This window comes from Arachis stenosperma, chromosome 9, assembly GCF_014773155.1.
Source record: "Arachis stenosperma cultivar V10309 chromosome 9, arast.V10309.gnm1.PFL2, whole genome shotgun sequence".
Taxonomy (NCBI): Eukaryota; Viridiplantae; Streptophyta; class Magnoliopsida; order Fabales; family Fabaceae; genus Arachis; species Arachis stenosperma.
Window position 1 is genome coordinate 99,866,275 of NC_080385.1, and position 25,157 is coordinate 99,891,431.

The 25,157-nt window shown below is 38.4% G+C and overlaps 1 non-coding gene across 1 annotated transcript; it reads left to right on the forward strand.

The window, feature by feature from the left end:
* The first annotated feature begins 9,902 nt into the window (after positions 1 to 9,902).
* On the forward strand, positions 9,903 to 10,010 carry LOC130953725 (small nucleolar RNA R71). Its single transcript, XR_009075887.1, has one exon. It is a non-coding gene; the product is annotated as a small nucleolar RNA R71 (small nucleolar RNA).
* Positions 10,011 to 25,157: the final 15,147 nt, after the last annotated feature.

A 25,157-nucleotide genomic window follows, 5' to 3' on the forward strand; every position in this document is an offset into this window, starting at 1 on the left:
AACAGCATCAGCAGTCCTTTTGTCAGCCTTTTTCAGAGTTTTGCTCAAATCCCTCAATTTCAGTCAGAATTTACCTGAAATCACAGAAAAACACACAAACTCATAGTAAAGTCCAGAAATGTGAATTTAACATAAAAACTAAGGAAAACATCCCTAAAAGTAGCTTAAACTTACTAAAAACTATATAAAAACAATGCCAAAAAGCGTATAAATTATCCGCTCATCAATGCTCCATTCAGAAAGCATGTCAGAGGGACACTTTCTGATCAATTGTTTGTATCTTTCCCAAGCTTCATAGAGGGATTCACCTTCCTTCTGTCTGAAGGTTTGGACTTCCACTCTAAGCTTACTCAATTTTTGAGGTGGAAAGAACTTTGCCAAGAAGGCATTGACTAGCTTTTCCCAAGAGTTCAGGCTTTCTTTAGGTTGTGAGTCCAACCATATCCTAACTTTCTCTCTCACAGCAAAAGGGAATAGCATAAGTCTGTAGACCTCAGGGTCAACCCCATTGGTCTTGACAGTGTCACAAATTTGCAAGAATTCAGCTAAAAACTGATGAGGATCTTCCAATGGAAGTCCATGGAACTTGCAATTCTGTTGCATTAGAGAAACTAATTGAGGCTTAAGCTCAAAGTTGTTTGCTCCAATGGCAGGGATAGAGATGCTTCTCCCATAGAAGTCGGGAGTAGGTGCAGTAAAGTCACCCAGCACCTTCCTTGCATTGTTGGCATTGTTGTTGTTTTCGGCTGCCATGTCTTCTTCTTGTTTGAAGATTTCTGTTAGGTCCTCTACAGAGAGTAGTGCTTTAGCTTCTCTTAGCTTTCGCTTCAAGGTCCTTTCAGGTTTAGGGTCAGCCTCAACAAGAATGCTTTTGTCTTTGCTCCTGCTCATATGAAAGAGAAGAGAACAAGAAAATATGGAATCCTCTATGTCACAGTATAGAGATTCCTTGAGATGTCAGAGGAAAAGAAGAATAGAAGAAGGAGGTAGAAGAAGAAGAATTCGAACTTATCAAAAGAGATAGAGTTCGAATTGTTGACAGTGGAGGAGTGTTAGTCCTTAAATAGAAGGATGTGAGAAGAGGTTCGAAAATAAATTAAAAGATTTTGAAGAAATTTTGAAAAATTGAAGAATGATTTTCGAAAATTAAAGTTGGGAAAGAAATAAAGTGATTTTTGAAAAAGATTTTGAAATTAGAAATCAAAAAGATTGAAAATTATTTGGAAAAATATGTGATTAAGAAGATATGATTGAAGAGTTATGGTTTTAAAAAGATATGATTAAAAAGATATGATTGAGAAACAATTTAAAAAGATTTGATTTTTAAAATTAATCACTTGGCTAACAAGAAATTTAAAGGATATGATTCAAACATTAAACCTTTCTTAACAGAAAAGGAAACATACTTGAAATGTTGAATTAAATCATGAATTGTTGGCAATTATTTTTGAGAATGGAAAGAAATTGATTTTGAAAATATATGATTGAAAAGATATGGTTTGAAAAAGATTTGATTTTGAAAAATTATGAAAACTTGAAAAAAAAATTGAATTAAAAACAAAATCTTCCCTCTTGTATCATCCTGGCGTTAAACGCCCAGAATGGTATCCATTCTGGCGTTTAACGCCCAAAATGCTACCCTTTTGGGCGTTAAACGCCCAGCCAGGTACCTTGGCTGGCGTTTAAACGCCAGTTTTCCTTCTTCACTGGGCGTTTTGAACGCCCAGCTTTTTCTGTGTAATTCCTCTACTGCATGTTCTGAATCTTCAATTCTCTGTATTATTGACTTGAAAAGACACAAATTAAATTTTTTTTTAAATTTTTAATGATGAGGAATAATCAAAATGAAACTAAGATCAAATAAATAGTGCATGCAAGACACCAAACTTAGAAGTTTGTATACTATTGACACTAACAAATTGAGAATGCATATAAGAAACAACAAAACACTCAAGACAAGAGAATTTAAAGATCAGAGCAATGAAATCATCAAGAACAACTTGAAGATCAATGAAGAACATAATGCATGTAATTTTCGAAAATTAGAAGAATAAAGACATGCAATTGACACCAAACTTAAAATTAAACACTAAACTCAAACAAGAAACATAAAAATATTTTTGATTTTAAGATTTTATAATTTTTTTGTGCTTTTTTGAAAATTGAGTGGAAAAGAAAAACAAGGGTTCAAAATTCTTAATGAGAATTCCAGGAATCATTGTAATGCTAGTCTAAGACTCCGGTCCAGGAATTAGACATGGCTTCACAGCCAGCCAAGCTTTCAGTGAAAGCTCCGGTCTAAAACACTAGACATGGCCAATGGCCAGCCAAGCTTTAGCAGATCATTGTTCACAACAGCAATATTGATAGATATCAACAAGCTCTTGTGATGATAAGTGGAAACCTCAGTCCAAAAGATTAGACATGGCTTCACAGCCAGCCATACTTCAACAAATCATCATGAAACTCTAGGATCCATTCTTAAAAACTTTGAAGAACAAAATGGAAATAATTTTTTTTGTATTTTTGAAAAATTTTCGAAAAATAAAAAGCTTAAACATAAAATAAAATTACCTAATCTAAGCAACAAGATGAACCGTCAGTTGTCCAAACTCGAACAATCCCCGGCAACGGCGCCAAAAACTTGGTACACGAAATTGTGATCATCAATGGCGCCATCAACATGGTATGCTCAATTACAACCTCAACTCTTTATCACAACTTTGCACAACTAACCAGCAAGTGCATTGGGTCGTCCAAGTAATAAACCTTACGCGAGTAAGGGTCGATCCCACGGAGATTGTTGGTATGAAGCAAGCTATGGTCATCTTGTAAATCTCAATCAGGCGGATTCAAATGGTTATGGAGGATTAATGATTAAAAGATAAATAAAACATAAAATAAATATAGAGATACTTATGTAATTCATTAGTGAGAATTTCAGATAAGCGTATGGAGATGCTTTGTCCCTTCCGTCTCTCTACTTTCCTACTGTCTTCATCCAATCCTTCTTACTCCTTTCCATGGCAAGCTGTATGTTGGGCATCACCGTTGTCAATGGCTACAGTCCCGTTCTCTCAGTGAAAATGTTCAACGCGCTCTGTCACAGCACGGCTATTCATCTGTCGGTTCTCGATCATGTCAGAATAGAATCCAGTGATTCTTTTGCGTCTGTCACTAACGCCCCACAATCGCAAGTTTGAAGCTCGTCATAATCATTCAATCCCTGAATCCTACTCAGAATACCACAGACAAGGTTTAGACCTTCCGGATTCTCAAGAATGGCCGCCAATTGATTCTAGCTTATACCACGAAGATTCTGATTAAGGAATCCAAGAGATACACACTCAAGCCTTGTTTGCATGTAGAACAGAAGTGGTTGTCAGGCACGCGTTCATAAGTGAGAATGATGATGAGCGTCACATAATCATCACATTCATCATGTTATTGGGTGCGAATGAATATCTTAGAACAAGAATAAGATGAATTGAATGGAAAATAGTAGTAATTGCATTGATACTTGGTGCACGAAATTGTGATCAATACTTTTCAAAACATAAACAATCCCTAGTAATGGCTCCAAAGACTTGGTGCTCAATACCATGGCATAAACACAACTTCGCACAACTAACCAGCAAGTGCACTGGGTCGTCCAAGTAATAAACCTTACGCGAGTAAGGGTCGATCCCACGGAGATTGGTGGTATGAAGCAAGCTATGGTCACCTTGTAAATCTCAGTCAGGCAGACTCAAATGGGTATAGTGATGAACGAAAATAACATAAAAGATAAAGATAGAGATACTTATGTATATCATTGATGTAAGAGCTTCAGACAAGCGTATGAAGATGCCTTCCCTTCCGTCTCTCTGCTTTCTTACTGTCTTCATCCAATCCTTCTTACTCCTTTCCATGGCAAGCTCGTGTAGGGTTTCACCGTTGTCAGTGGCTACCTCCCATCCTCGCAGTGAAAGCTAATGCTCACGTACTCTGTCACAGTACGGCCAATCACCGGTTTGGTTCCCTCTCCTACCGGAATAGAATCCCTCTTTTGCGTCTGTCACTAACGCCCAGCAGGTTACAGGTTTGAAGCACGTCACAGTCATTCAATCATTGAATCCTACTCAGAATACCACAGACAAGGTTAGACCTTCCGGATTCTCTTGAATGCCGCCATCAGTTCTTGCCTATACCACGAAGACTCTGATCTCACGGAATGGCTGGCTCGTTTGTCAGGCGATCAACCATGCATCATGCAATCAGAAATCCAAGAGATATTCACTAAGCCTCGAATGCTTGTAGAACAAGAATGGTTGTCAGTCACCTTGTTCATGGGTGAGAATGATGATGAGTGTCACGGATCATCACATTCATCAAGTTGAAGAACAAGTGATATCTTGGTAAAAGAACAAGCGGAATTGAATAGAAGAACAATAGTAATTGCATTAATACTCGAGGTACAGCAGAGCTCCACACCTTAATCTATGGTGTGTAGAAACTCCACCGTTGAAAATACATAAGAACAAGGTCTAGGCATGGCCGAATGGCCAGCCTCCCAAAGTGATCAAAAGATCTAAAGAAAAGGTTCCAAAGATCAGAAGATGTCAAATACAATAGTAAAAGGTCCTACTTATAGAAAACTAGTAGCCTAAGGTGTACAAATATGAGTAAATGACATAGAAATCCACTTCCGGGCCCACTTGGTGTGTGCTTGGGCTGAGCAATGAAGCATTTTCGTGTAGAGACTTGTCTTGGAGTTAAACGCCAGCTTTTATGCCAGTTTGGGCGTTTAACTCCCAATCAGGTGCCAGTTCCGGCGTTTAACGCTGGAATTTCTGTAGGTGACTTTGAACGCCGGTTTGGGCCATCAAATCTTGGGCAACGTATGGACTATCATATATTGCTGGAAAGCCCAAGATGTCTACTTTCCAACGCCGTTGAGAGCGCGCCAATTGGGCTTCTGTAGCTCCAGAAAATCCACTTCGAGTGCAGGGAGGTCAGAATCCAATAGCATCTGTAGTCCTTTTCAGTCTCTAGATCAGATTTTTGCTCAGGTCCCTCAATTTCAGCCAGAAAATACCTGAAATCACAGAAAAACACACAAACTCATAGTAAAGTCCAGAAAAGTGAATTTTAACTAAAAAAAAAAAATATACTAAAAACTAACTAGATCATACTAAAAACATACTAAAAACATGCCAAAAAGCGTACAAATTATCCGCTCATCACAACACCAAACTTAAATTGTTGCTTGTCCCCAAGCAACTGAAAATCAAATAAGATAAAAAGAAGAGAATATGCAATGAACTCCAAAAACATCTATGAAGATCAGTATTAATTAGATGAGCGGGGCTTTTAGCTTTTTGCCTCTGAACAGTTTTGGCATCTCACTCTATCCTTTGAAACTCAGAATGATTGGCTTCTTTAGGAACTCAGAATCCAGATAGTGTTATTGATTCTCCTAGTTAAGTATGATGATTCTTGAACACAGCTACTTATTGAGTCTTGGCTGTGGCCCAAAGCACTCTGTCTTCCAGTATTACCACCGGATATATACATGCCACAGACACATAATTGGGTGAACCCTTTCAGATTGTGACTCAGCTTTGCTAAAGTCCCCAATTAGAGGTGTCCAGGGTTCTTAAGCACACTCTTATTGCCTTGGATCACAACTTTATTTCTTTCTTTTTCTTTCTTTTTCTCTTTTTTTCGGTTTTTTTTTTTTTTGTATTCACCGCTTTTTCTTGCTTCAAGAATCATTTTTATGATTTTTTCAGATCCTCAGTAACATGTCTCCTTTTTCATCATTCTTTCAAGAGCCAACATTCTTGAACCACAAATTCAAAAGACATATGCATTGTTCAAGCATACATTCAGAGAACAAAAGTGTTGCCACCACATCAAAATAATTAAACTGTTATAAAATTCAAAATTCATGCAATTCTTTTTCTTTTCAATTAAGCACGTTTTTATTTAAGAAAGGTGATGGATTCATAGGACATTCATAACTTTAAGGCATAGACACTAAGACACTAATGATCACAAGACACAAACATGGATAAACATAAGCACTAGAATTCGAAAAACAGAAGAATAAAGAACAAGGAAATCAAGGAACGGGTCCACCTTAGTGATGGCGGCTCTTCCTTCCTCTTGAAGGTCCTATGGAGTGCTTGAGCTCCTCAATGTCTCTTCCTTGCCTTTGTTGCTCCTCTCTCATGATTCTTTGATCTTCTCTAATTTCATGGAGGAGAATGGAATGTTCTTGATGCTCCACCCTTAGTTGTCCCATGTTGGAACTTAATTCTCCTAGGGAGGTGTTTAGTTGCTCCCAATAGTCTTGTGGAGGAAAGTGCATCCCTTGAGGTATCTCAGGGATCTCATGATGAGAAGGGTCTCTTGTGTGCTCCATCCTTGTCTTGGTAATGGGCTTATCCTCATCAATGGTGATGTCTCCCTCTATGTCAACTCCAACTGAATAACAGAGGTGACAAATAAGGTGAGGAAAGGCTAACCTTGCTAAGGTAGAGGACTTATCCGCCACCTTGTAGAGTTCTTGGGCTATGACCTCATGAACTTCCACTTCTTCTCCAATCATGATGCTATGGATCATGATGGCCCAGTCTAAAGTAACTTCGGACCGGTTGCTAGTGGGAATGATTGAGCGTTGGATAAACTCCAACCATCCTCTAGCCACGGGTTTGAGGTCATGCCTTCTCAATTAAACCGGCTTGCCTCTTGAATCTCTCTTCTATTGTGCGCCCTCTTCACATATGATTGTGAGGACTTGGTCCAACCTTTGATCAAAGTTGACCCTTCTTGTGTAAGGATGTTCATCTCCTTGCATCATAGGCAAGTTGAACGCCACCCTCACACTTTCCGGACTAAAATCCAAGTATTTCCCCCGAACCATAGTAAGATAATTCTTTGGATTCGGGTTCATACTTTGATCATGGCTCTTGGTGATCCATGCATTGGCATAGAACTCTTGAACCATCAAGATTCCAACTTGTTGAATGGGGTTGGTAAGTACTTCCCAACCTCTTCTTTGGATCTCATGGCGGATCTCCGAATATTCACCCTTTTTGAGTGAAAAGGGGACCTCGGGGATCACCTTCTTCAAGGCCACAACTTCATAGAAGTGGTCTTGATACACCCTTGAGATGAATCTATCCATCTCCCATGACTCGGAGGTGGAAGCTTTTGCCTTCCCTTTCCTCTTTCTAGAGGTTTCTCCGGCCTTGGATGCCATAATGGTTATGGAAAAACGAAAAAGCAACGCTTTTACCACACCAAACTTAAAAGTTTGCTCGTCCTCGAGCAAAAGAAGAAAGAAGAGAGTAGAAGAAGAAGAAATGAGGAAGAGGGAGATGGTGGTGTATTCGGCCAAGGAGGGGGAAGAAGTGGTGTTTTGGTTGTGTGAAAATGAAGGAGTGAAGAAGGGTATTTATAGGAGAGAGGGGAGATGGGGTTCGGCCAAGGAGGGGGGAGAAGTGATGTTATGGTTGTGTGAAAATGAAGGAGTGAAGAAGGGTATTTATAGGAGAGAGGGGAGATGGGGTTCGGCCATTATGGGTGGGTTTGGGAGGGAAAGTGGTTTGAATTTGAAGGGTGAGGTTGGTGGGGTTTTATGAAGGATGGATGTGAGTGGTGAAGAGAAAGATGGGATTTGATAGGTGAAGGGGTTTTGGGGAAGAGGTATTGAGGTGATTGGTGAATGGGGGGAAGAGAGAGAGTGGTGGTGGGTTGGTGGGGATCCTGTGGGGTCCACAGATCCTGTGGTGTCAAGGAAAAGTCATCCCTGCACCAAATGTTGCTCAAAATCACGTTTTGAGCCATTTCTGGCGTTAAACGCCGGGCTGGTGCCCATTCCTGGCGTTTAATGCCAGGTTCTTGCCCTTTTCTGGTGTTTAACGCCAGTCTGGTGCCCCTTTCTGGCGTTAAACGCCCAGAATGGTGCCAGACTGGGCGTTAAATGCCCAACTGCTAGGCTTACTGGCGTTTAAACGCCAGCAGCTTCTTCCTCCAGGGTGTGCTGTTTTTCTTCCTGTTTTTTTCATTTTGTTTTTGCTTTTTCAATGGATTTTGTGACTTCTTATGATCATCAACCTACAAAAAACATAAAATAACAAAAGAAACTATATAAATCATAATCATTGGGTTGCCTCCCAACAAGCGCTTCTTTAATGTCAGTAGCTTGACAGATGGCTCTCATGGAGCCTCACAGATACTCAGAGCAATGTTGGAACCTCCCAACACCAAACTTAGAGTTTGAATGTGGGGGTTCAACACCAAACTTAGAGTTTGGTTGTGGCCTCCCAACACCAAACTTAGAGTTTGACTGTGGGGGCTCTTCTTGACTCTGATTTGAGAGAAGCTCTTCATGCTTTATCTCTACGGTGACAGAGGGATATCCTTGAGCCTTAAACACAAAGGATTCTTCATTCACTTGAATGATCAGTTCACCTCCATCAACATCAATCACAGCCTTTGCTGTGGCTAGGAAGGGTCTGCCAAGGATGATGGTTTCATCCATGCACTTCCCAGTCTCTAGGACTATGAAATCAGCAGGAATGTAGTGGTCTTCAACCTTTACCAAAACATTCTCTACAAGTCCATGAGCTTGCTTTCTTGAGTTGTCTGCCATCTCTAATGAGATTCTTGCAGCTTGTACCTCAAAGATCCCTAGCTTCTCCATTACTGAGAGAGGCATGAGGTTTACACTTGACCCTAAGTCACACAGAGCCTTCTTGAAGGTCATGGTGCCTATGGTACAAGGTATGGAAAACTTCCCAGGATCTTGTCTTTTGAGGTAATTTCTGCCTAGACAAGTCATCCAGTTCTTTGGTGAGCAAAGGAGGTTCATCCTCCCAAGTCTCATTTCCAAATAACTTGTCATTTAGCTTCATGATTGCTCCAAGGTATTTAGCAACTTGCTCTTCAGTGACATACTCATCCTCTTCAGAGGAAGAATACTCATCAGAGCTCATGAAAGGCAGAAGTAAGTCCAATGGAATCTCTATGGTCTCATTTTGAGTCCCAGATTCCCATGGTTCCTCATTGGGGAACTCATTGGAGGCTAGTGCACGCCCATTGAGGTCTTCCTCAGTGGCGTTCACTTCCTCCCCTTCCTCTCCAAATTCGGCCATATTGATGGCTTTGCACTCTCCTTTTGGATTTTCTTCTGTGTTGCTTGGAAGAGTACTTGGAGGGAGTTCAGTAACTTTCTTGCTCAGCTGTCCCACTTGTCCTTCCAAATTCCTAATGGAAGACCTTGTTTCAGTCATGAAACTTTGAGTGGTTTTGATTAGATCAGAGACCATGGTTGCTAAGTCAGATGGGTTCTGCTTAGAATTCTCTGTCTGTTGCTGAGAAGATGATGGAAAAGGTTTGCCATTGTTAAACCTGTTTCTTCCACCATTATTATTGAAACCTTGTTGAGGTCTCTCTTGATTCTTCCATGAGAGATTTGGGTGATTTCTCCATGAAGAATTATAGGTGTTTCCATAGGGTTCTCCTAGGTAATTCGCCTCTTCCATTGAAGGGTTCTCAGGATCATAAGCTTCTTCCTCAGATGAAGCATCCTTAGTACTGCTTGGTGCATTTTGCATTCCAGACAGACTTTGAGAAATCAAATTGACTTGTTGAGTCAATATTTTATTCTGAGCCAAAATGGCGTTCAGAGTGTCAATCTCAAGAACTCCTTTCTTCTGACTAGTCCCATTGTTCACAGGATTCCTTTCAGAAGTGTACATGAATTGGTTATTTGCAACCATTTCAATTAATTCTTGAGCCTCTGTAGGCGTCTTCTTCAGATGAAGAGATCCTCCAGCAGAGCTATCCAAAGACATCTTGGATAGTTCAGAGAGACCATCATAGAAAATTCCTATGATGCTCCATTCAGAAAGCATGTCAGAAGGACATTTTCTGATTAATTGTTTGTATCTTTCCCAAGCTTCATAGAGGGATTCTCCATCCTTCTGTCTGAAGGTTTGGACTTCCACTCTAAGCTTACTCCATCTTTGTGGTGGAAAGAACTTTGCCAAGAAGGCATTGACTAGCTTTTCCCAAGAGTCCAGGCTTTCTTTAGGTTGAGAGTCCAACCATATTCTAGCTCTGTCTCTTACAGCAAAAGGGAATAGCATCAGTCTGTAGACCTCAGGGTCAACCCCATTAGTCTTGACTGTGTCACAGATTTGCAAGAACTCAGCTAAAAACTGATGAGGATCTTCCATTGGAAGTCCATGGAACTTGCAATTCTGTTGCATTAGAGAAACTAATTGAGGCTTAAGCTCAAAGTTGTTTGCTCCAATGGCAGGGATAGAGATGCTTCTCCCATAAAAATCAGGAGTAGGTGCAGTAAAGTCACCCAGCACCTTCCTTGCACTGTTTGCATTATTGTTGTTTTCGGCTGCCATGTCTTCTTCTTCCTTGAAGAATTCGGTCAGGTCCTCTAAGGAGATTTGTGCTTTGGCTTCTCTTAGCTTTCTCTTCAAGGTCCTTTCGGGTTCAGGGTCAGCTTCAACAAGAATGCCTTTGTCTCTGCTCCTGCTCATATGAAAGAGAAGAGAATAAGAAAATGTGGAATCCTCTATGTCACAGTATAGAGATTCCTTGAGGTGTCAGAGAAAAAGAGAATTAGAAAGAAGAAGGAGAAGAAGAATTCGAACTTTACTTAGATAAGGTTCGAATTGTGCATTAAGAAGGAGTGGTACTCCATAAATAGAAGGATGTGAGGAGGAGGGAAGTAATTTTTTCGAAAATTAATTAAAATATTTTGAAAACATTTTTGAAAAACACTAAATTGATTTTTGAAAATAAAAGTGGAAAAGAAATCAAGTGATTTTTGAAAAAGATTTTTAAATTAGAAATCAAAAAGATTTGATTGAAAATTATTTTGAAAAAGATGTGATTGAGAAGATATGATTGATTTTAAAAAGATGTGATTGAGAAGATATGATTTGAAAACAATTTTAAAAAGATATGTTTTGAAAACAATTTTGAAAAGATTTGATTTTAAAAATTAATGACTTGCCTAACAAGAAAAGATATGATTCAAACATAAAACCTTCCTCAACAGAAAAGGCAAAAAATGTTCAATCAAATCATTAATTGTTAGTAAGTATCTTTGAAAAAGGAAAGAAATTGATTTTGAAAACATTTGATTGAAAAGATATGATTTGAAAAAGATTTGATTTTGAAAAACTTGAAAAAAAATTGATTTGAAAACAAAATCTTCCCCCTAGCACCATCCTGGCGTTAAACGCCCAGAATGGTATCCATTCTGGCGTTTAACGCCCAAAATGCACCCTTTTTGGGCATTAAACGCCCAACCAGGTACCCTGGCTGGCGTTTAAACGCCAGTCTGCCTTCTTCACTGGGCATTTTCGAATGCCCAGCTTTTTGTGTATAATTCCTCTGCAGTATGTTCTGAATCTTCAATTCTCTGTATTATTGACTTGAAAAGACACAAATAAAAAAATATTTTTGGATTTTTTAATAATCAAAATGCAACAAGAATCAAATAACAATGCATGCAAGGCACCAAACTTAGCAGTTTGTATACTATTGACACTATATGAGACACATAAATACTCAAGTCAAAAGAATTTAAAGATCAGAGTAAGAAATCATCAAGAATTACTTGAAGATCCTTAAGACACATGAATGCATGTATGCAATTGACACCAAACTTAAAATGAGACACTAAACTCAAGCAAGAAATATTTTTGGTTTTTATGATTTTCTAATTTTTTTGTGTTTTTCGAAAATTAAGTGAAAACATCAAAATTCTTAATGAGAATTTCAGGAATCAGTGCAATGCTAGTCTAAGACTCCGGTCCAGGAATTAGACATGGCTTCACAGCCAACCAAGCTTTCAAAGAAAGCTTCGGTCCAAAACACTAGACATGGCCAAAAGCCAGCCAAGCCTTAGCAGATCACTGCTCCAAAAGCAAGATCAACAAGCTCTTGTGATGATAAGTTGAAACCTCGGTCCAATGAAATTAGACATGGCTTTACAGCCAGCCAGATTTCAGCAAATCATCATGAAACTCTAGAATTCATCTTCAAGAATTTCGAAAAAAAAATAAATGCCTAATCTAAGCAACAAGATGAACCGTCAGTTGTCCATACACAAGAACAATCCCCGGCAACGGCGCTAAAAACTTGGTGCACGAAATTGTGATCAATACTTTTCAAAACATAAACAATCCCTAGTAATGGCTCCAAAGACTTGGTGCTCAATACCATGGCATAAACACAACTTCGCACAACTAACCAGCAAGTGCACTGGGTCGTCCAAGTAATAAACCTTACGCGAGTAAGGGTCGATCCCACGGAGATTGGTGGTATGAAGCAAGCTATGGTCACCTTGTAAATCTCAGTCAGGCAGACTCAAATGGGTATAGTGATGAACGAAAATAACATAAAAGATAAAGATAGAGATACTTATGTATATCATTGATGTAAGAGCTTCAGACAAGCGTATGAAGATGCCTTCCCTTCCGTCTCTCTGCTTTCTTACTGTCTTCATCCAATCCTTCTTACTCCTTTCCATGGCAAGCTCGTGTAGGGTTTCACCGTTGTCAGTGGCTACCTCCCATCCTCGCAGTGAAAGCTAATGCTCACGTACTCTGTCACAGTACGGCCAATCACCGGTTTGGTTCCCTCTCCTACCGGAATAGAATCCCTCTTTTGCGTCTGTCACTAACGCCCAGCAGGTTACAGGTTTGAAGCACGTCACAGTCATTCAATCATTGAATCCTACTCAGAATACCACAGACAAGGTTAGACCTTCCAGATTCTCTTGAATGCCGCCATCAGTTCTTGCCTATACCACGAAGACTCTGATCTCACGGAATGGCTGGCTCGTTTGTCAGGCGATCAACCATGCATCATGCAATCAGAAATCCAAGAGATATTCACTAAGCCTCGAATGCTTGTAGAACAAGAATGGTTGTCAGTCACCTTGTTCATGGGTGAGAATGATGATGAGTGTCACGGATCATCACATTCATCAAGTTGAAGAACAAGTGATATCTTGGTAAAAGAACAAGCGGAATTGAATAGAAGAACAATAGTAATTGCATTAATACTCGAGGTACAGCAGAGCTCCACACCTTAATCTATGGTGTGTAGAAACTCCACCGTTGAAAATACATAAGAACAAGGTCTAGGCATGGCCGAATGGCCAGCCTCCCAAAGTGATCAAAAGATCTAAAGAAAAGGTTCCAAAGATCAGAAGATGTCAAATACAATAGTAAAAGGTCCTACTTATAGAAAACTAGTAGCCTAAGGTGTACAAATATGAGTAAATGACATAGAAATCCACTTCCGGGCCCACTTGGTGTGTGCTTGGGCTGAGCAATAAAGCATTTTCGTGTAGAGACTTGTCTTGGAGTTAAACGCCAGCTTTTATGCCAGTTTGGGCGTTTAACTCCCAATCAGGTGCCAGTTCCGGCGTTTAACGCTGGAATTTCTGTAGGTAACTTTGAACGCCGGTTTGGGCCATCAAATCTTGGGCAAAGTATGGACTATCATATATTGCTGGAAAGCCCAGGATGTCTACTTTCCAACGCCGTTGAGAGCGCGCCAATTGGGCTTCTGTAGCTCCAGAAAATCCACTTCGAGTGCAGGGAGGTCAGAATCCAACAGCATCTGTAGTCCTTTTCAGTCTCTGGATCAGATTTTTGCTCAGGTCCCTCAATTTCAGCCAGAAAATACCTGAAATCACAGGAAAACACACAAACTCATAGTAAAGTCCAGAAAAGTGAATTTTAACTAAAAACTAATAAAAATATACTAAAAACTAACTAGATCATACTAAAAACATACTAAAAACAATGCCAAAAAGCGTACAAATTATCCGCTCATCAATACTCGAGGTACAGCAGAGCTCCACACCTTAATCTATGGTGTGTAGAAACTCCACCGTTGAAAATACATAAGAACAAGGTCTAGGCATGGCCGAATGGCCAGCCTCCCAAAGAGGGTTCAATCATAAAAACATGATCAAAATATGATCCGAAGATTGAAAGCTCCCACAAATACAATAGCAAAAGGTTCTAATTATAGAGAACTAGTAGCCTAGGGTTTACAGAAATGAGTAAATGACGTAAAAATCCACTTCTGGGCCCACTTGGTGTGTGCTTGGGCTGAGCATTGAAGCTTCCATGTGTAGAGACTTTTCTTGAAGTTAAATGCCAGCTTTTGTGCCAGTTTGGGCGTTTAACTCCCACTTTTGTGCCAGTTCCAGCGTTTAACGCCGGGAATTCTGAAGCTGACTTGGAACGCCTGTTTGGGCCATCAAATCTCAGGAAAAGTATAAACTATTATATATTGCTGGAAAGCCCTGGATGTCTAATTTCTAACGCAATTAAGATCGCGCCATTTGGGCTTTTGTAGCTCCAGAAAATCTACTTCGAGTACAGGGAGGTCAGAATCCAACAGTATCTGCAGCCCTTTTCAGCCTCTGAATCAGATTTTTGCTCAGGTCCCTCAATTTCAGCCAGAAAATACCTGAAATCACAGAAAAACACACAAACTCATAGTAAAGTCCAGAAAGGTGAATTTTAAATAAAAAATAATAAAAATATAATAAAAACTAACTAAAACATACTAAAAGCATACTAAAAACAATACCAAAAAGCATATAAATTATCCACTCATCAATAACGAACATTTTTCTTTTTTTGACATTGTGTTCTTCCATCTAAACCATAGCATTATCATAAGCACAGTGGAGAATCCCAATCAACTCCTTAGATTCTGATGCAAATTCAAAAATATTTTGTGACCGAAATACCAAATCATCAAATCTCTTACTTCTTGGCTCCAATAGAGGTTCGGCGTGGCTGCTCTTGATATGTGTGTGGCTTTTCTTACATTCTTACTCCATCGTTCTAATATATATCTTGGTGACACTTTATTTACTCGCTCAAGGCTTAACGCGCTCAGACAGTGATGACATAATATCCCTCTTGACTCGAATAATAAGCACTGGCATTTAACTTTAGATGATATCGCATCATATGTAACTGCAAACTTGTTGAATGTTGAGTTAAAAGCCTGTTCTATAGCTTCATATAACATATAACCTAGAGTGGATTGTATTAATATTGTAATGCAATTCACCTTTCCTCTAAATAGTGCTTGGACTTTCCTGAACTTCTCATGAGTATACACATGCTGAAATTGAGCTTCTATTGAGGATTTGTTGCACAAGATATGATGGTATAAAAATTTATAGCATCTAATTATCTCTCTGCTCTCTACTTCCTGGGCAATTATCGTATTTTTTGATGAATTGAATAAGTTAGCTATTGCGCGTAATAAACTTGTTAAAAAAAAGCATGCATGCTCTCGCTCCTTTGTGTGCTTCTCATCCCGGCCCAGAAGTGGTGATCGAGATAAACTGGAATCCGTAAATGTCAGTTTTAGAAAAGCTGTGAAAAATCAGAAAAATACCTAAATCAGAACAAAAATACACCGAAAGACATACAGTTTGACACCTCTACTGCACAAGCAAAATGCATAAATATCCACATATTAAAAGTAACAACATCAGTTAATCCTAATAAAGACACCATTACCTGAAAACCACTTGTTGTTCCCAATACCATACTTCAACAGAAAAATCATATGAATTCCTATCAAATGATTCTTTTGTAAAAGAGTTTCAAACAACACGACTCATCTCATTTTCAATTTCTTCGTGTCGCTTGTAGCAATTTAATTTTTTTAGAATATTCTTCATGACGTGCCAAAATACACATCGGTGAATTGTAGCCATTTAATTTCTCACATTTTTTTCAATAAAACTTAATTTATGATGATCCCTGCTGTTGCGACAAATGATTGGTATGTTTTGCTTTGTTTGATTCTGATTTCCTCGTTAGTCTCTATCGTAGGTCACACAAACAAGCTTAATTGTCTGTGTTGTTTAAGCATCGCTGCTTGATTTGGACAGCACGGATGTTAATGATGCAACACAATATTCGTAAATAATCTAAACATCAACGTCCTTCAATATATGTATACAAATTCTTGCAAGGCAATTTAATCCATCTGAGGGATTTGTCTTCTCAGTTGGAGATATGTTTGATTTCCATTTTTCCTCTTTGATACATGTAATCAATTGGTTCTTAATTTCATTTTTTGTCTTATTTGTCCACCGAATTTTTATAGAAAAATCTGCAAGTTTAGAATAATCTTTGTAGAAATTTTCAGCTACTTCAAGCGTGATAAAAGTCATCCCAACTTTTGGAATAAACTACTCATCAACATCACACAGAAACTGAAAATACACTAAAATAGGTCCAAAATAAACCATATTAGAAACTAAAATACACCGAAACTGGGAATGAAACAGATTCATCAAAATAATAAAATCAGATTCAGAACTCATACATTAGATTCAAATTCAAACCATCGACCATGCACAACAATTTTAACAAACAGAAACAAAATGATTCAACTACAGAATCATAAACTACTAACAAACTACATTATCTAGATTCAAACCATACCTCAGTATTTGATTCTATTCAAAACAATAATACAATTCGCCCTGGTTCAATTGAAAGTCTGAACCTATAAATACACCGAAAAATTTTCAAAATGCACTGAAAGAGTTCTAAAATGTACCCATTTATAATCGAAATACACCGAAACGAGAATGGAACAATTCATCACAATAATAATTCATATTCAGAACTCTTATATTACATTCAATTCAAACCATCAACGATGAACAACAATTTTCACAAACAATAACATTATTCACCTATAGAATTATAAACTACTAACGAACAACATTAACTAGAATCGAACCACAATTTAGCCACTTGATTCAATTCAAAATAACATTTCACTTCGCTTTGGTTCAATTAATAGTCTAAACTTCATTCATTATCTTCGACAACGAAATAACTGTTTAAACCTGATTTCACAGCTTAATTTCAAATCTTCAAATCAGATGAAAGAGCATTAAACTTGAACGAAGAGAACGTATAAAATGAAGAGAACATATAGAAGAAAGCGAAACGTAGAGAACATAGAGATAGAACAGAACGTAGAGACGCAGAAAATGCTGAGAAAATTCAAAAAAAGAAGCAAAATCTACATAAAAATGGCAGTCATATATTCGTGCGTTGAGTAAAAAATTTGTTAGAGATAGTAGCGTGTGAAAGTGAATTAGGTCAAAAACTACTTTTTTAGAATGGTTTGTTTGAATGACATGAATATAGAGATTAATTGTAAAATATACATAAAGAAAATACATAGAGATTAAAGTTGTTTCATATTATACTTTACATATGGTAGACAAAAGGTAATTTTTAAAACCAGTTTAACATGTTTTAAACACTCGTTTTAGACCGCTAGTTAAATGGTGCATTTCATTTAGAGTTTTTTTAAGGTGAGCACTTTTTATATCTTTGGTCCTTGTATTCTTATGAAACAAAAACAGTTTTTGAAGTAGGCTGAATTTTTAAAGAATTTAATTCTAACTAAAACCTATAATTTTATATCTTAAAATTAGGTATTAACACATTTTTTCTCTAACTAAAAATGATTAAAGATTTAGAATTTATACATTAAAAATGTGAATATAATAACTAGTACACAATAATTGTGTTTTAACTTTGTAATTCCTATTAACTAGTACGAGTTTATACATTTTATATTTTGTTTGTAATGTGTGATTTTATGATTTTTGGAGGGTTTATTTGAAGGCATTGGATTTCTTACTCCCATTTGTAGGAATATCTTTAACCCACCTAAAATTAATTATAAATTGAACCCCATTTTTTTATTTTTGAAAAAATTAATAATTAGAAAATGACCCTTATGTTTATTCTTATTACACTTTTTCCCTTTTTAATTTTGATCCCAGATTCAATGTTGTAAGCCATTTGCTCTGATAGGGTGGGTTTTGCCCCTCCTTCAATAGTGATTGCCATTGTCTCTTTCTCTCCCTCCACCGTCTCCCTTGTCCGTTCATCTTCGCCGTGCAACCCGCTTCTGCAGCCGCCTCGCAACCTGCTTCCCCTACCGCTCAACACCCTTCCCTTGCCGACGCGCAACCCGCTTCCCCGGCTTTCTATTAGGTGTCGTTTTCACCGCTTCTATTGTATATATATTTTCTTGCTTCTTTTCTACTTATGGTTCTACACTTCACATTGCTTTACTTTTGCACTTTGTAGCTAAACCCAATAATTTTATATAACTCCCTATTTCTGCTTGGTATGCTACATGCATAGTTGTTTTCGGTACATCAGTGTTATTGTGGACATTTAAGATAGGGCCCATATCATTGACAAATGAATAGTTGCCAATTTGCATCATGCTCAGAATTTTATCTAATCATTTTCCGTTCAATGTTTTGTTTTATTGCATTTTCGATGGCAAGTTTTTTGTGAATTTGAATGAAGTTTAATTTCAATTTGTGTTTGATATATGTTAGAGAAAACTTTGTTTCAATTGTTTATCAGTGATACCATTTTTCTTCTATTTTTCTGGTTCATAAGTGTTGTGTCTTCTTGTAATGGAACTATAGTTATCCATGTTTGATCCGATATCTTAAAAGTGCAAAGATACACCATTTTTTGGGAGGGTGGAGGGGGGGGGGGAAGGGAGTACCTGCGAATATTCTTATCTATTTTTTGTTTATTTTTTTCTTATGGTTTATATATAAAGCCATAAGAACTAATAATGATACTTATATGCGTTATCTGGAAATGTGTCTTCTGCTGACAAAACAACAATTGCTGCTTATGCAAGTTAAGAGTTGTGCCACTACAAGAAAAAGCATATTTTTCAACACAAAAAATCGACGGCTAGCTCTCCCGTCGATATTTTTCGACGGCTTGCTGTCGATATTTAAAAAAAAAAAGATAATTAAAATTAAAATAATGAAATCGACAGCCCGGTAGTTAATTTTTTTATGCAGCATTAAACCGTTTTAAACTATCATCATATTATCGACGAAATAGGGGTTTAAAATACTTTTATTTTAAAATCGATAGACATAATATCTTTTTTATATTTAAAATATCGACAATATTTCTGTCGATAAAATTGAATGGTCTAGATTGCTTTCTAAAATCAAATAAATGGTGTGGATTTAATGTATAAAATAGATGCAAAAAGCGTTGCTTTTTTTCAAACTAAAATGGACAACCGCACCGTCAATTTTTATTGCTAAAAACACCAGCCCCGCGCTGACGGAGGAAAAATCTCGGTAAAAATTTTTACAAAAATTATTGCATTGCTAGTATAGTTCTAAACTAACAATAAAACCTCAATCAATATTTAAATTATTTATCACTTAAGCAAACCCAATAAAATTAACCGAGGTATTAAACCTCGGGTCGTCTCTCAAGGAATTGCAGGGAAGTGTAGTTATTATTGGTTATGGGAAATGCAAGAGGGAGAAAATATGAAGAAATCAAAGGAGAAGCACACACTTACATGTGTGTATGCATGATGAGCGGATAATTTGTATGCTTTTTGGCATTGTTTTTAGTATGTTTTTAGTATCTTTTAGTTAGTTTTTAGTATATTTTTATTAGTTTTTAATTAAAATTCACTTTTCTGGACTTTACTATGAGTTTGTGTATTTTTCTGTGATTTCAGGTATTTTCTGACTGAAATTGAGGGTCCTGAGCAAAAATCTGATCCAGAGACTGAAAAGGACTGCAGATGCTGTTGGATTCTGACCTCCCTGCACTCAAAGTGGATTTTCTGGAGCTACAGAAGTCCAATTGGCGCGCTCTCAACGGCATTGGAAAGTAGACATCCTGGGCTTTCCAGCAATATATAATAGTCCATACTTTGCCCAAGATTTTATGGCCCAAACTGGCGCTCAAAGTCACCTACAGAAATTCCAGCGTTAAACGCCGGAACTGGCATAAAATTTGGAGTTAAACGCCCAAACTGGCATGAAAGCTGGCGTTTAACTCCAGAAAAGGTCTCTACACGAAATTCCTTCATTGCTCAGCCCAAGCACACACCAAGTGGGCCCGGAAGTGGATTTTTCTGTCATTTACTCATTTCGGTAAACCTTAGGACACTAGTTTACTACTTATAGGATCTTTTGACATTGTATCCGTACCTTATGACCCCATAACATTTTGTACACGTTTCTTTCCACAGTATGAGCCTCTAAACCCCATGGTTAGGGTGAGGAGCTCTGCTGTGTCTTGATGGATTAATGCAATTACTACTGTTCTTATTCAATCATGCTTGCTTCGATTCTAAGATAACACTTGTTCTTAATCCGGATGAATGTGATGATCCGTGACAATCATCATCATTCTCAACTATGAACACGTGCCTGACAACCACCTCTGTTCTATCTTAGATTGAGTAGTTATCTCTTGGGTTCTTTAATCGGAATCTTCGTGGTATAGGCAGGACCTGATGGCAGCATTCAAGAGAATCCGGAAGGTCTAAACCTTGTCTGTGGTATTCTGAGTAGGATTCAATGATTGAATGACTGTGAAGTGCTTCAAACCTGTAACCTACTGGGCGTTAGTGACAGACGCAAAAGAGGGATTCTATTCCGGTAGGGGAGGGAACCAAACCGGTGATTGGCAGTACTGTGACAGAGTGCGTGCATTAGCTTTCACTGCGAGGATGGGAGGTAGCCATTGACAACGGTGAAACCCTACATGAGCTTGCCATGGAAGGAGGCTTGCGTGTTTGATGAAGAAGACAGTAGGAAAGCAGAGATTCAGAAGATGGAGCATCTCCAAACCTCAACCTATTCTCCATTACTGCAATACAAGTAACCATTTCATATTCTTTTACTTTTTACAATCAATCCTGATAATTTCTGATATCCTGACTAAGATTTACAAGATAACTATAGCTTGCTTCAAGCCGACAATCTCCGTGGGATCGACCCTTGCTCACGCAAGGTATTACTTGGACGACCCAGTGCACTTGCTGGTTAGTTGTGCGGAGTTGCAAAAGTGTGATTGCAATTTCGTGCACCAAGTTTTTGGCGCAGTTGTCGGGGATTGTTCGAGTTTGGACAACTGACGGTTTATTTTGTTGCTTAGATTAGGACTATTTTTGTTTTTGTTGGTTTAGAGTCTTTTAGTTGAGTCTAGTTTCATATTCTAAGTTTGGTGTCAATTGCATGCTTTCTGTTTTTCTTCTTTTAATTTTCGAATTTTTCTTGTTCTTAGTCCCTTTTTGATTTATAAAAGTTCTAAGTTTGGTGTCCTCTTTGTGTTTTTCCTTTAAAATTTTCGAAAAAAATTAGTGTTTGATTTTCTAAAATTTTAAGTTTGGTGTCTTTTTGTGTTTTTCTCTTTCCTCTTTTTAAGAATCAAATCTTTTTCATAAAAATTTTTCAATCATATCTTCTCAATTGCTGTTTTCAAAATCTTTTTCTTTACTAATTGATTCAGTTCTCAATTTGCTTTGATCTTATTTTATTTTTAATTTTCGAATTTTATTTTTCTTTTGTTTTATTTTATTTTATTTTAATTTTTCGGTTATTTCAAAAAAAAAAAATTAAAAATAAACAAAATTTATCTCTTTGCAATTATTCTCATTTGTCCATTATGGACTTAAGTGGAATTAATCAGTCCAAGAGGACTCTGGGGTCTTATGCTAACCCCATTACAGCTGCATATGGGAGTAGCATCTGTATACCTCCCATCAAAGCAAGCAGCTTTGAGCTAAACCCTCAACTCATTATCATAGTGCAGCAAAATTGCCAGTATTCCGGTCTTCCACAGGAAGAACCTACTGAGTTTCTGGCACAGTTCTTACAAATTGCTGACACAGTACATGATAAAGAGGTAGATCAGGATGTCTACAGACTATTACTGTTTCCATTTGCTGTAAAGATCAAGCTAAAAGGTGGTTAAATAACCAACCTACAGCAAGCATAAAGACATGGAAACAGTTATCAGACAAATTCCTGAATCATTTTTACCCTCCAAAGAGGATGACACAGCTAAGGCTGGACATCCAAGGCTTTAAACAAGAGGATAATGAATCCCTTTATAATGCCTGGGAGAGGTATAGAGGTATGCTTAGAAAATGCCCCTCTGAAATGTTTTCAGAGTGGGTACAGTTAGACATCTTCTACTATGGGCTCACAGAAAAAGCTCAGATGTCTTTAGACCACTCAGCTGGTGGATCTATACACATGAGGAAGACAATTGAAGAAGCTCAAGAGCTTATAGACACTGTTGCTAGAAATCAATATTTGTACTCTAGCAATGAGTTCTCTCCAGAAGAGGAAGTCATGACAGTAGTCACTGACCCTCATCCTCAAGAACAGATGAATGAGCTTAATCAACAACTGCTCCTGATGACAGAACAATTAGCAGAATTTAAAGAGATGCTCAATGAAACTAAAGTTGCTAATAAGAGTATAGAACTACAGTTGAATCAAGCAAAGCAGCAAATATCTAAACAGATAACTGAGGAGTGCCAAGCAGTTCAATTGAGGAGTGGAAAGACCTTGAATAACACTGTTCAAAAGAGCAAAAAGCCAAATAAGGAACAAATGACAGAGGACAACCAAACCACTGTTCAAAATCCCTCTGAGGACAGTAAGAGCCCAGAGAGGAATATTGGCGTTCAAACGCCAGAAAGGGAAGGAAAGTTGGCGTTAAACGCCCATTCCTTGCCCAGTTCTGGCGTTCAAACGCCAGAAAAGGGGGAAAAGTTGGCGTTAAACGCCCATTTTCCACCCATTCCTGGCGTCCAAACGCCAAAGGAAAATCAGACACCTGAGAGTGCTGACAGTAATCCCTCTAACAAGGCTTCTTCAACCACTTCTGTAAGGAATAAACCTGCAGCATCTAAGGTTGAAGAATATCAAGCCAAGATGCCTTATCCTCAGAAACTCCGCAAAGCGGAACAGGATAAGCAATTTGCCCGCTTTGCAGACTATTTAAGGACTCTTGAAATAAAGATTCCGTTTGCAGAGGCACTTGAGCAAATACCTTCTTATGCTAAATTCATGAAAGAAATTTTAAGCCATAAGAAGGATTGGAGAGAAACTAAAAAAGTGTTTCTCACTGAAGAATGCAGTGCAGTCATTCTAAAAAGCTTACCAGAAAAGCTTCAAGATCCTGGAAGCTTTCTGATACCATGCACATTAGAAGGCACTTGCACCAAGATAGCTTTATGTGATCTTGGAGCAAGCATTAATCTAATACCTACATCCACTATCAGAAAGCTTGGGTTGATTGGAGAAGTCAAACCAACCAGGATATGCCTCCAACTTGCTGATGGCTCCATTAAACACCCATCAGGCATAATAGAGGACATGATTGTAAAGGTTGGGCCATTTGCCTTTCCAACTGACTTTGTGGTGCTGGAAATGGAGGAGCACAAAAGTGCAACTCTCATTCTAGGAAGACCTTTCCTAGCAACTGGACGAACTCTCATTGATGTACAAAAAGGGGAAGTAACCTTGAGAGTCAATGAGGATGAGTTCAAGTTGAATGCTGTAAAAGCTATGCAGCATCCAGACACACCAGAGGACTGCATGGACGCTGACATTATTGACTCTCTGGTAGAAGAGATCAATATGGCTGAAAGCCTAGAATCAGAGCTTGAGGACATCTTCAAAGATGCTCAAACTGATCAGGAAGAGCCAGAGGAGGCAAAGGAATTTTCGAAAATTCCTCAGGAGGAGGATAAGCCTCCTAAGCCTGAACTCAAACCACTACCATCATCCCTGAAATATGCATTTCTGGGAGAGGGTGACACTTTTCCAGTGATTATAAGCTCTGCCTTAAATCCACAGGAAGAGGAAGCACTGATTAAAGTGCTGAGGACACACAAGACAGCTCTTGGGTGGTCCATAAGTGATCTTAAGGGCATTAGCCCAGCTAGATGCATGCACAAGATCCTATTGGAGGATAATGCCAAACCAGTGGTCCAACCACAGAGGAGGCTAAATCCTGCCATGAAGGAGGTGGTGCAGAAAGAGGTCACTAAATTACTAGAGGCTGGGATTATTTATCCTATTTCTGACAGCCCCTGGGTGAGCCCTGTCCAAGTTGTTCCCAAAAAGGGAGGCATGACAGTGGTTCATAATGAAAAAAATGAACTGGTTCCTACAAGAACAGTCACAGGGTGGCGCATGTGTATTGACTACAGAAGACTCAATACAGCCACCAGAAAGGATCATTTTCCTTTACCATTCATAGACCAAATGCTAGAAAGACTAGCTGGTCATGATTACTACTGCTTTTTGGATGGCTACTCAGGCTACAACCAAATTGCAGTAAATCCTCAAGACCAAGAGAAAACAGCATTCACATGCCCTTCTGGCGTGTTTGCCTATAGGAGAATGCCTTTTGGTCTGTGCAATGCACCTGCAACCTTTCAAAGATGCATGCTCTCTATCTTCTCAGATATGGTAGAGAAATTTCTAGAAGTCTTCATGGATGACTTCTCAGTATATGGAGACTCATTCAGCTCCTGTCTTAACCACCTATCACTTGTCCTGAAAAGATGCCAAGAGACTAACCTGGTTTTAAACTGGGAGAAATGTCACTTTATGGTGACTGAAGGAATTGTCCTTGGGCACAAAATTTCAAGCAGGGGAATAGAGGTGGATAAGGCAAAGGTGGAGGTAATTGAAAAATTACCACCACCTGCCAATGTTAAAGCAATCAGAAGCTTTCTGGGGCATGCAGGATTTTACAGAAGGTTTATCAAGGATTTTTCGAAAATTGCTAAACCTCTGAGTAACCTGTTAGCTGCTGACACACCATTTGTGTTTGACACACAGTGTTTGCAGGCATTTGAGACCCTGAAAGCTAAGCTGGTCACAGCACCAGTCATCTCTGCACCAGATTGGGCATTACCATTTGAATTAATGTGTGATGCCAGTGATCATGCCATTGGTGCAGTGTTGGGACAGAGGCATAACAAACTTCTGCATGTCATTTATTATGCTAGCCGTGTTCTAAATGATGCACAGAAGAATTACACAACCACAGAAAAAGAGTTGCTTGCAGTGGTCTATGCCATTGACAAATTTAGATCCTACTTAGTGGGATCAAAGGTGATTGTGTACACTGACCATGCTGCTCTTAAATACTTACTCACAAAGCAGGATTCAAAACCCAGGCTTATAAGATGGGTGTTGCTTCTGCAAGAGTTTGATATAG